The 13149-nt window shown below is 47.3% G+C and overlaps 1 protein-coding gene across 1 annotated transcript in view; it reads right to left on the minus strand.

The window, feature by feature from the left end:
• LOC132810140 (membrane-associated phosphatidylinositol transfer protein 1-like) overlaps positions 1 to 13149 on the minus strand; it is a 61749-nt gene that overhangs the window by 24818 nt on the left and 23782 nt on the right. The gene's annotated exons all lie outside the window — the stretch shown is intronic.

The following is a 13149-nucleotide window of genomic DNA, read 5'->3' on the forward strand; positions in this document are numbered from 1 at the left end:
GTGAGTGACCCTTACCCTGCTGTATAAACACTGACTCTGTACGGTTACACAGTGAGTGACCCTTACCCTGCTGTATAAACACTGACTCTGTACGGTTACACAGTGAGTGACCCTTACCCTGCTGTATAAACACTGACTCTGTACGGTTACACAGTGAGTGACCCTTACCCTGCTGTATAAACCCTGACTCTGTACGGTTACACAGTGAGTGACCCTTACCCTGCTGTATAAACCCTGACTCTGTACGGTTACACAGTGAGTGACCCTTACCCTGCTGTATAAACACTGACTCTGTACGGTTACACAGTGAGTGACCCTTACCCTGCTGAATAAACACTGACTGTACGGTTACACAGTGAGTGACCCTTACCCTGCTGTATAAACACTGACTCTGTACGGTTACAGAGTGAGTGACCCTTACCCTGCTGAATAAACACTGACTCTGTACGGTTACACAGTGACCCTTACCCTGCTGTATAAACACCTGACTCTGTACGGTTACACAGTGAGTGACCCTTACCCTGCTGTATAAACACTGACTCTGTACGGTTACACAGTGAGTGACCCTTACCCTGCTGAATAAACACTGACTCTGTACGGTTACAGAGTGAGTGACCCTTACCCTGCTGAATAAACACTGACTCTGTACGGTTACACAGTGAGTGACCCTTACCCTGCAGTATAAACACTGACTCTGTACGGTTACACAGTGAGTGACCCTTACCCTGCTGAATAAACACTGACTCTGTACGGTTACAGAGTGAGTGACCCTTACCCTGCTGTATAAACACTGACTCTGTACGGTTACACAGTGACCCTTACCCTGCTGTATAAACACTGACTCTGTACGGTTACACAGTGAGTGACCCTTACCCTGCTGTATAAACACTGACTCTGTACGGTTACACAGTGAGTGACCCTTACCCTGCTGTATAAACACTGACTCTGTACGGTTACACAGTGAGTGACCCTTACCCTGCTGTATAAACACTGACTCTGTACGGTTACACAGTGAGTGACCCTTACCCTGCTGTATAAACACTGACTCTGTACGGTTACACAGTGAGTGACCCTTACCCTGCTGTATAAACACTGACACTGTACGGTTACACAGTGAGTGACCCTTACCCTGCTGTATAAACCCTGACTCTGTACGGTTACACAGTGAGTGACCCTTACCCTGCTGTATAAACACTGACTCTGTACGGTTACACAGTGAGTGACCCTTACCCTGCTGTATAAACACTGACACTGTACGGTTACACAGTGAGTGACCCTTACCCTGCTGTATAAACACTGACTCTGTACGGTTACACAGTGAGTGACCCTTACCCTGCTGTATAAACACTGACTCTGTACGGTTACACAGTGAGTGACCCTTACCCTGCTGTATAAACCCTGACTGTACGGTTACACAGTGAGTGACCCTTACCCTGCTGTACAAACACTGACTCTGTACGGTTACACAGAGAGTGACCCTTACCCTGCTATATAAACACTGACTCTGTACGGTTACACAGTGAGTGACCCTTACCCTGCTGTATAAACACTGACTCTGTACGGTTACACAGTGAGTGACCCTTACCCTGCTGTATAAACACTGACTCTGTACGGTTACACAGTGAGTGACCCTTACCCTGCTGAATAAACACTGACTCTGTACGGTTACACAGTGAGTGACCCTTACCCTGCTGAATAAACACTGACTCTGTACAGTTACACAGTGAGTGACCCTTACCCTGCTGTATAAACACTGACTCTGTACGGTTACACAGTATGTGACCCTTACCCTGCTATATAAACACTGACTCTGTACGGTTACACAGTGAGTGACCCTTACCCTGCTGTATAAACACTGACTCTGTACGGTTACCAGTGAGTGACCCTTACTCTGCTGTATAAACCCTGACTCTGTACGGTTACACAGTGAGTGACCCTTACCCTGCTGTATAAACACTGACTCTGTACAGTTACACAGTGAGTGACCCTTACCCTGCTGTATAAACCCTGACTCTGTACGGTTACACAGTGAGTGACCCTTACCCTGCTGTATAAACACTGACTCTGTACGGTTACACAGTGAGTGACCCTTACCCTGCTGTATAAACACTGACTCTGTACGGTTACACAGTGAGTGACCCTTACCCTGCTGTATAAACCCTGACTCTGTACGGTTACACAGTGAGTGACCCTTACCCTGCTGTATAAACACTGACTCTGTACGGTTACACAGTGAGTGACCCTTACCCTGCTGTATAAACACTGACTCTGTACGGTTACACAGTGAGTGACCCTTACCCTGCTGTATAAACACTGACTCTGTACGGTTACACAGTGAGTGACCCTTACCCTGCTGTATAAACACTGACTCTGTACGGTTACACAGTGAGTGACCCTTACCCTGCTGTATAAACACTGACTCTGTACGGTTACACAGTGAGTGACCCTTACCCTGCTGTATAAACACTGACTCTGTACGGTTACACAGTGAGTGACCCTTACCCTGCTGTATAAACACTGACTCTGTACGGTTACACAGTGAGTGACCCTTACCCTGCTGTATAAACACTGACTCTGTACGGTTACACAGTGAGTGACCCTTACACTGCTGTATAAACACTGACTCTGTACGGTTACACAGTGAGTGACCCTTACCCTGCTGTATAAACACTGACTGTACGGTTACACAGTGAGTGACCCTTACCCTGCTGAATAAACACTGACTCTGTACGGTTACACAGTGAGTGACCCTTACCCTGCTGTATAAACACTGACTCTGTACGGTTACACAGTGAGTGACCCTTACCCTGCTGTATAAACCCTGACTCTGTACGGTTACACAGTGAGTGACCCTTACCCTGCTGTATAAACACTGACTCTGTACGGTTACACAGTGAGTGACCCTTACCCTGCTGTATAAACACTGACTCTGTACGGTTACACAGTGAGTGACCCTTACCCTGCTGTATAAACACTGACTCTGTACGGTTACACAGTGAGTGACCCTTACCCTGCTGTATAAACACTGACTCTGTACGGTTACACAGTGAGTGACCCTTACCCTGCTGTATAAACCCTGACTCTGTACGGTTACACAGTGAGTGACCCTTACCCTGCTGTATAAACACTGACTCTGTACGGTTACACAGTGAGTGACCCTTACCCTGCTGTATAAACACTGACTCTGTACGGTTACACAGTGAGTGACCCTTACCCTGCTGTATAAACACTGACTCTGTACGGTTACACAGTGAGTGACCCTTACCCTGCTGTATAAACACTGACTCTGTACGGTTACACAGTGAGTGACCTTTACCCTGCTGTATAAACCCTGACTCTGTACGGTTACACAGTGAGTGACCCTTACCCTGCTGTATAAACACTGACTCTGTACGGTTACACAGTGAGTGACCCTTACCCTGCTGAATAAACACTGACTGTACGGTTACACAGTGAGTGACCCTTACCCTGCTGTATAAACACTGACTCTGTACGGTTACAGAGTGAGTGACCCTTACCCTGCTGAATAAACACTGACTCTGTACGGTTACACAGTGACCCTTACCCTGCTGTATAAACACTGACTCTGTACGGTTACACAGTGAGTGACCCTTACCCTGCTGTATAAACACTGACTCTGTACGGTTACACAGTGAGTGACCCTTACCCTGCTGAATAAACACTGACTCTGTACGGTTACAGAGTGAGTGACCCTTACCCTGCTGAATAAACACTGACTCTGTACGGTTACACAGTGAGTGACCCTTACCCTGCAGTATAAACACTGACTCTGTACGGTTACACAGTGAGTGACCCTTACCCTGCTGAATAAACACTGACTCTGTACGGTTACAGAGTGAGTGACCCTTACCCTGCTGTATAAACACTGACTCTGTACGGTTACACAGTGACCCTTACCCTGCTGTATAAACACTGACTCTGTACGGTTACACAGAGAGTGACCCTTACCCTGCTGTATAAACACTGACTCTGTACGGTTACACAGTGAGTGACCCTTACCCTGCTGTATAAACACTGACTCTGTACGGTTACACAGTGAGTGACCCTTACCCTGCTGTATAAACACTGACTCTGTACGGTTACACAGTGAGTGACCCTTACCCTGCTGTATAAACACTGACTCTGTACGGTTACACAGTGAGTGACCCTTACCCTGCTGTATAAACACTGACACTGTACGGTTACACAGTGAGTGACCCTTACCCTGCTGTATAAACCCTGACTCTGTACGGTTACACAGTGAGTGACCCTTACCCTGCTGTATAAACACTGACTCTGTACGGTTACACAGTGAGTGACCCTTACCCTGCTGTATAAACACTGACACTGTACGGTTACACAGTGAGTGACCCTTACCCTGCTGTATAAACACTGACTCTGTACGGTTACACAGTGAGTGACCCTTACCCTGCTGTATAAACCCTGACTCTGTACGGTTACACAGTGAGTGACGCTTACCCTGCTGTATAAACCCTGACTGTACGGTTACACAGTGAGTGACCCTTACCCTGCTGTATAAACACTGACTCTGTACGGTTACACAGCAAGTGACCCTTACCCTGCTATATAAACACTGACCCTGTACGGTTACACAGTGAGTGACCCTTACCCTGCTGTATAAACACTGACTCTGTACGGTTACACAGTGAGTGACCCTTACCCTGCTGTATAAACACTGACTCTGTACGGTTACACAGTGAGTGACCCTTACCCTGCTGAATAAACACTGACTCTGTACGGTTACACAGTGAGTGACCCTTACCCTGCTGAATAAACACTGACTCTGTACAGTTACACAGTGAGTGACCCTTACCCTGCTGTATAAACACTGACTCTGTACGGTTACACTGTATGTGACCCTTACCCTGCTATATAAACACTGACCCTGTACGGTTACACAGTGAGTGACCCTTACCCTGCTGTATAAACACTGACTCTGTACGGTTACACAGCAAGTGACCCTTACCCTGCTATATAAACACTGACTCTGTACGGTTACACAGTGAGTGACCCTTACCCTGCTGTATAAACACTGACTCTGTACGGTTACACAGTGAGTGACCCTTACCCTGCTGAATAAACACCGACTCTGTACGGTTACACAGTGAGTGACCCTTACCCTGCTGAATAAACACTGACTCTGTACAGTTACACAGTGAGTGACCCTTACCCTGCTGTATAAACACTGACTCTGTACGGTTACACAGTATGTGACCCTTACCCTGCTGTATAAACACTGACTCTGTACGGTTACACAGTGAGTGACCCTTACCCTGCTGTATAAACACTGACACTGTACGGTTACACAGTATGTGTCCCTTACCCTGCTGTATAAACACTGACTCTGTACGGTTACACAGTGAGTGACCCTTACCCTGCTGAATAAACACTGACTCTGTACAGTTACACAGTGAGTGACCCTTACCCTGCTGTATAAACCCTGACTCTGTACGGTTACACAGTGAGTGACCCTTACCCTGCTGAATAAACACTGACTGTACGGTTACACAGTGAGTGACCCTTACCCTGCTGAATAAACACTGACTCTGTACAGTTACACAGTGAGTGACCCATACCCTGCTGTATAAACACTGACTCCGTACAGTTACACAGTGAGTGACCCTTACCCTGCTGTATAAACACTGACTCTGTACGGTTACACAGTCAGTGACCCTTACCCTGCTGTATAAACACTGACTGTGTACGGTTACACAGTGAGTGACCCTTACCCTGCTGAATAAACCCTGACTCTGTACGGTTACACAGTGAGTGACCCTTACCCTGCTGTATAAACACTGACTCTGTACGGTTACACAGTGAGTGACCCTTACCCTGCTGTATAAACCCTGACTCTGTACAGTTACACAGTGAGTGACCCTTACCCTGCTGAATAAACACTGACTGTACGGTTACACAGTGAGTGACCCTTACCCTGCTGTATAAACCCTGACTCTGTACGGTTACACAGTGAGTGACCCTTACCCTGCTGTATAAACCCTGACTCTGTACGGTTACACAGTGAGTGACCGTTACCCTGCTGTATAAACACTGACTCTGTACGGTTACACAGTGAGTGACCCTTACCCTGCTGTATAAACCCTGACTCTGTACGGTTACACAGTGAGTGACCCTTACCCTGCTGTATAAACCCTGACTCTGTACGGTTACAAAGCGAGTGACCCTTACCCTGCTGTATAAACACTGACTCTGTACGGTTACACAGTGAGTGACCCTTACCCTGCTGTATAAACACTGACTCTGTACGGTTACACAGTGAGTGACCCTTACCCTGCTGTATAAACCCTGACTCCGTACAGTTACACAGTGAGTGACCCTTACCCTGCTGTATAAACCCTGACTCTGTACGGTTACACAGTGAGTGACCCTTACCCTGCTGTATAAACACTGACTCTGTACGGTTACACAGTGAGTGACCCTTACCCTGCTGTATAAACACTGACTCTGTACAGTTACACAGTGAGTGACCCTTACCCTGCTGTAAAACACTGACTCTGTACGGTTACACAGTGAGTGACCCTTACCCTGCTGTATAAACCTGACTCTGTACGGTTACACAGTGAGTGACCCTTACCCTGCTGTATAAACCCTGACTCTGTACGGTTACACAGTGAGTGACCCTTACACTGCTGTATAAACACTGACACTGTACGGTTACACGGTATGTGTCCCTTACCCTGCTGTATAAACACTGACTCTGTACGGTTACACAGTGAGTGACCCTTACCCTGCTGAATAAACACTGACTCTGTACAGTTACACAGTGAGTGACCCTTACCCTGCTGTATAAACCCTGACTCTGTACGGTTACACAGTGAGTGACCCTTACCCTGCTGTATAAACACTGACACTGTACGGTTACACAGTGAGTGACCCTTACCCTGCTGTATAAACACTGACTCTGTACGGTTACACTGTGAGTGACCCTTACCCTGCTGTATAAACACTGACACTGTACGGTTACACAGTGAGTGACCCTTACCCTGCTGTATAAACACTGACTCTGTACGGTTACACAGTGAGTGACCCTTACCCTGCTGTATAAACACTGACTCTGTACGGTTACACAGTGAGTGACCCTTACCCTGCTGAATAAACACCGACTCTGTATGGTTATACAGTGAGTGACCCTTACCCTGCTGTATAAACACCGACTCTGTACGGTTACACAGTGAGTGACCCTTACCCTGCTGTATAAACCCTGACTCCGTACAGTTACACAGTGAGTGACCCTTACCCTGCTGAATAAACACTGACTGTACGGTTACACAGTGAGTGACCCTTACCCTGCTGTATAAACCCTGACTCTGTACGGTTACACAGTGAGTGACCCTTACCCTGCTGTATAAACCCTGACTCTGTACGGTTACACAGTGAGTGACCGTTACCCTGCTGTATAAACACTGACTCTGTACGGTTACACAGTGAGTGACCCTTACCCTGCTGTATAAACCCTGACTCTGTACGGTTACACAGTGAGTGACCCTTACCCTGCTGTATAAACCCTGACTCTGTACGGTTACACAGCGAGTGACCCTTACCCTGCTGTATAAACACTGACTCTGTACGGTTACACAGTGAGTGACCCTTACCCTGCTGTATAAACACTGACTCTGTACGGTTACACAGTTAGTGACCCTTACCCTGCTGTATAAACCCTGACTCCGTACAGTTACACAGTGAGTGACCCTTACCCTGCTGTATAAACCCTGACTCTGTACGGTTACACAGTGAGTGACCCTTACCCTGCTGTATAAACACTGACTCTGTACGGTTACACAGTGAGTGACCCTTACCCTGCTGTATAAACACTGACTCTGTACGGTTACACAGTGAGTGACCCTTACCCTGCTGAATAAACACCGACTCTGTATGGTTATACAGTGAGTGACCCTTACCCTGCTGTATAAACACCGACTCTGTACGGTTACACAGTGAGTGACCCTTACCCTGCTGTATAAACACTGACTCTGTACGGTTACACAGTGAGTGACCCTTACCCTGCTGTATAAACACTGACTATGTACAGTTACACAGTGAGTGACCCTTACCCTGCTGTATAAACACTGACCCTGTACGGTTACACAGTGAGTGACCCTTACCCTGCTGAATAAACACTGACTGTACGGTTACACAGTGAGTGACCCATACCCTGCGGTATAAACACTGACTCTGTACGGTTACACGGTATGTGTCCCTTACCCTGCTGTATAAACACTGACTCTGTACGGTTACACAGTGAGTGACCCTTACCCTGCTGAATAAACACTGACTCTGTACAGTTACACAGTGAGTGACCCTTACCCTGCTGTATAAACCCTGACTCTGTACGGTTACACAGTGAGTGACCCTTACCCTGCTGTATAAACACTGACACTGTACGGTTACACAGTGAGTGACCCTTACCCTGCTGTATAAACACTGACTCTGTACGGTTACACTGTGAGTGACCCTTACCCTGCTGTATAAACACCGACTCTGTACGGTTACACAGTGAGTGACCCTTACCCTGCTGTATAAACACTGACTCTGTACGGTTACACAGTGAGTGACCCATACCCTGCTGTATAAACACTGACTATGTACAGTTACACAGTGAGTGACCCTTACCCTGCTGTATAAACACTGACCCTGTACGGTTACACAGTGAGTGACCCTTACCCTGCTGAATAAACACTGACTGTACGGTTACACAGTGAGTGACCCATACCCTGCGGTATAAACACTGACTCTGTACGGTTACACAGTGAGTGACCCTTACCCTGCTGAATAAACATTGACTCTGTACAGTTACACAGAGAGTGACACTTACCCTGCTGTATAAACACTGACTCTGTACGGTTACACAGTGAGTGACCCTTACCCTGCTGTATAAACACTGACACTGTACGGTTACACAGTGAGTGACCCTTACCTTGCTGTATAAAGACTGACTCTGTACGGTTACACAGTGAGTGACCCTTACCCTGCTGTATAAACACTGACTCTGTACGGTTACACAGTGAGTGACCCTTACCCTGCTGAATAAACACCGACTCTGTATGGTTATACAGTGAGTGACCCTTACCCTGCTGTATAAACACCGACTCTGTACGGTTACACAGTGAGTGACCCTTACCCTGCTGTATAAACACTGACACTGTACGGTTACACAGTGAGTGACCCTTACCCTGCTGTATAAACACTGACTCTGTACGGTTACACAGTGAGTGACCCTTACCCTGCTGTATAAACACTGACTCTGTACGGTTACACAGTGAGTGACCCTTACCCTGCTGAATAAACACCGACTCTGTATGGTTATACAGTGAGTGACCCTTACCCTGCTGTATAAACACTGACTCTGTACGGTTACACAGTGAGTGACCCTTACCCTGCTGTATAAACACTGACTCTGTACGGTTACACAGTGAGTGACCCTTACCCTGCTGAATAAACACCGACTCTGTATGGTTATACAGTGAGTGACCCTTACCCTGCTGTATAAACACCGACTCTGTACGGTTACACAGTGAGTGACCCTTACCCTGCTGTATAAACACTGACTCTGTACGGTTACACAGTGAGTGACCCTTACCCTGCTGAATAAACACTGACTGTACGGTTACACAGTGAGTGACCCATACCCTGCGGTATAAACACTGACTCTGTACGGTTACACGGTATGTGTCCCTTACCCTGCTGTATAAACACTGACTCTGTACGGTTACACAGTGAGTGACCCTTACCCTGCTGAATAAACACTGACTCTGTACAGTTACACAGTGAGTGACCCTTACCCTGCTGTATAAACCCTGACTCTGTACGGTTACACAGTGAGTGACCCTTACCCTGCTGTATAAACACTGACACTGTACGGTTACACAGTGAGTGACCCTTACCCTGCTGTATAAACACTGACTCTGTACGGTTACACTGTGAGTGACCCTTACCCTGCTGTATAAACACTGACACTGTACGGTTACACAGTGAGTGACCCTTACCCTGCTGTATAAACACTGACTCTGTACGGTTACACAGTGAGTGACCCTTACCCTGCTGTATAAACACTGACTCTGTACGGTTACACAGTGAGTGACCCTTACCCTGCTGAATAAACACCGACTCTGTATGGTTATACAGTGAGTGACCCTTACCCTGCTGTATAAACACCGACTCTGTACGGTTACACAGTGAGTGACCCTTACCCTGCTGTATAAACACTGACACTGTACGGTTACACAGTGAGTGACCCTTACCCTGCTGTATAAACACTGACTCTGTACGGTTACACAGTGAGTGACCCTTACCCTGCTGTATAAACACCGACTCTGTACGGTTACACAGTGAGTGACCCTTACCCTGCTGTATAAACACTGACTCTGTACGGTTACACAGTGAGTGACCCTTACCCTGCTGTATAAACACTGACTATGTACAGTTACACAGTGAGTGACCCTTACCCTGCTGTATAAACACTGACCCTGTACGGTTACACAGTGAGTGACCCTTACCCTGCTGAATAAACACTGACTGTACGGTTACACAGTGAGTGACCCATACCCTGCGGTATAAACACTGACTCTGTACGGTTACACAGTGAGTGACCCTTACCCTGCTGAATAAACATTGACTCTGTACAGTTACACAGAGAGTGACCCTTACCCTGCTGTATAAACACTGACTCTGTCCGGTTACACAGTGAGTGACCCTTACCCTGCTGTATAAACACTGACTCTGTACGGTAACACAGTGAGTGACCCTTACCCTGCTGTATAAACACTGACTCTGTACGGTTACACAGCGAGTGACCCTTACCCTGCTGAATTAACACTGACTCTGTACGGTTACACAGTGAGTGACCCTTACCCTGCTGTATAAACACTGACTCTGTACGGTTACACAGCGAGTGACCCTTACCCTGCTGAATAAACACTGACTCTGTACGGTTACACAGTGAGTGACCCTTACCCTGCTGTATAAACACTGACTCTGTACGGTTACACAGTGAGTGACGCTTACACTGCTGTATAAACCCTGACTCTGTACGGTTACACAGTGAGTGACCCTTACCATGCTGTATAAACACTGAGTCTGTACGGTTACACAGTGAGTGACCCTTACCCTGCTGTATAAACACTGACTGTGTACGGTTACACAGTGAGTGACCCTTACCCTGCTGTATAAACACTGACTCTGTACGGTTACACAGTGAGTGACCCTTACCCTGCTGAATAAACACTGACTCTGTACGGTTACACAGTGAGTGACCCTTACCCTGCTGTATAAACACTGACTCTGTACGGTTACACAGTGAGTGACCCTTACCCTGCTGTATAAACACTGACTCTGTACGGTCACACAGTGAGTGACCCTTACCCTGCTGTATAAACACTGACTCTGTACCGTTACACAGTGAGTGACCCTTACCCTGCTGTATAAACACTGACTCTGTACGGTTACACAGTGAGTGACCCTTACCCTGCTGTATAAACCCTGACTCTGTACGGTTACACAGTGAGTGACCCATACCCTGCTGTATAAACACTGACTCTGTATGGTTACACAGCGAGTGACCCCTACCCTGCTGTATAAACACTGACTGTACGGTTACACAGTGAGTGACGCTTACCCTAGCTGTATAAACACTGACTCTGTACAGTCACACAGTGAGTGACCCTTACCCTGCTGTATAAACCCTGACTCTGTACGGTTACACAGTGAGTGACCCTTACCCTGCTGTATAAACCCTGACTCTGTACGGTTACACAGTGAGTGACCCTTACCCTGCTGTATAAACCCTGACTCTGTACGGTTACACAGCGAGTGACCCTTACCCTGCTGTATAAACCCTGACTCTGTACGGTTACACAGTGAGTGACCCTTACCCTGCTGTATAAACACTGACTCTGTACGGTTACACAGTGAGTGACCCTGACCCTGCTGTATAAACACTGACTCTGTACGGTTACACAGTGAGTGACCCTTACCCTGCTGTATAAACACTGATTCTGTACGGTTACCAGTGAGTGACCCTTACTCTGCTGTATAAACCCTGACTCTGTACGGTTACACAGTGAGTGACCCTTACCCTGCTGTATAAACACTGACTCTGTACAGTTACACAGCGAGTGACCCTTACCCTGCTGTATAAACCCTGACTCTGTACGGTTACACAGTGAGTGACCCTTACCCTGCTGTATAAACACTGACTCTGTACGGTTACACAGTGAGTGACCCTTACCCTGCTGTATAAACACTGACTCTGTACGGTTACACAGTGAGTGACCCTTACCCTGCTGTATAAACCCTGACTCTGTACGGTTACACAGTGAGTGACCCTTACCCTGCTGTATAAACCCTGACTCTGTACGGTTACACAGTGAGTGACCCTTACCCTGCTGTATAAACACTGACTCTGTACGGTTACACAGTGAGTGACCCTTACCCTGCTGTATAAACACTGACTCTGTACGGTTACACAGTGAGTGACCCTTACCCTGCTGTATAAACCCTGAGTCTGTACGGTTACACAGTGAGTGACCCTTACCCTGCTGTATAAACACTGACTCTGTACGGTTACACAGCGAGTGACCCTTACCCTGCTGTATAAACACTGACTCTGTACGGTTACACAGCGAGTGACCCTTACCCTTCTGTATAAACACTGACTCTGTACGGTTACACAGTGAGTGACCCTTACCCTGCTGTATAAACACTGACTCTGTACGGTTACACAGCGAGTGATCCTTACCCTGCTGTATAAACACTGACACTGTACGGTTACACAGTGAGTGACCCTTACCCTGCTGAATAAACACTGACTCTGTACGGTTACACAGTGAGTGACCCTTACCCTGCTGTATAAACACTGACTCTGTACGGTTACACAGTGAGTGACCCTTACCCTGCTGTATAAACCCTGACTCTGTACGGTTACACAGTGAGTGACCCTTACCCTGCTGTATAAACACTGACTCTGTACGGTTACACAGTGAGTGACCCTTACCCTGCTGTATAAACACTGACTCTGTACGGTTACACAGTGAGTGACCCTTACCCTGCTGTATAAACCCTGACTCTGTACGGTTACACAGTGAGTGACCCTTACCCTGCTGTATAAACCCTGAC

Source organism: Hemiscyllium ocellatum, unplaced genomic scaffold, assembly GCF_020745735.1.
Source record: "Hemiscyllium ocellatum isolate sHemOce1 unplaced genomic scaffold, sHemOce1.pat.X.cur. scaffold_1543_pat_ctg1, whole genome shotgun sequence".
Taxonomy (NCBI): domain Eukaryota; kingdom Metazoa; phylum Chordata; class Chondrichthyes; order Orectolobiformes; family Hemiscylliidae; genus Hemiscyllium; species Hemiscyllium ocellatum.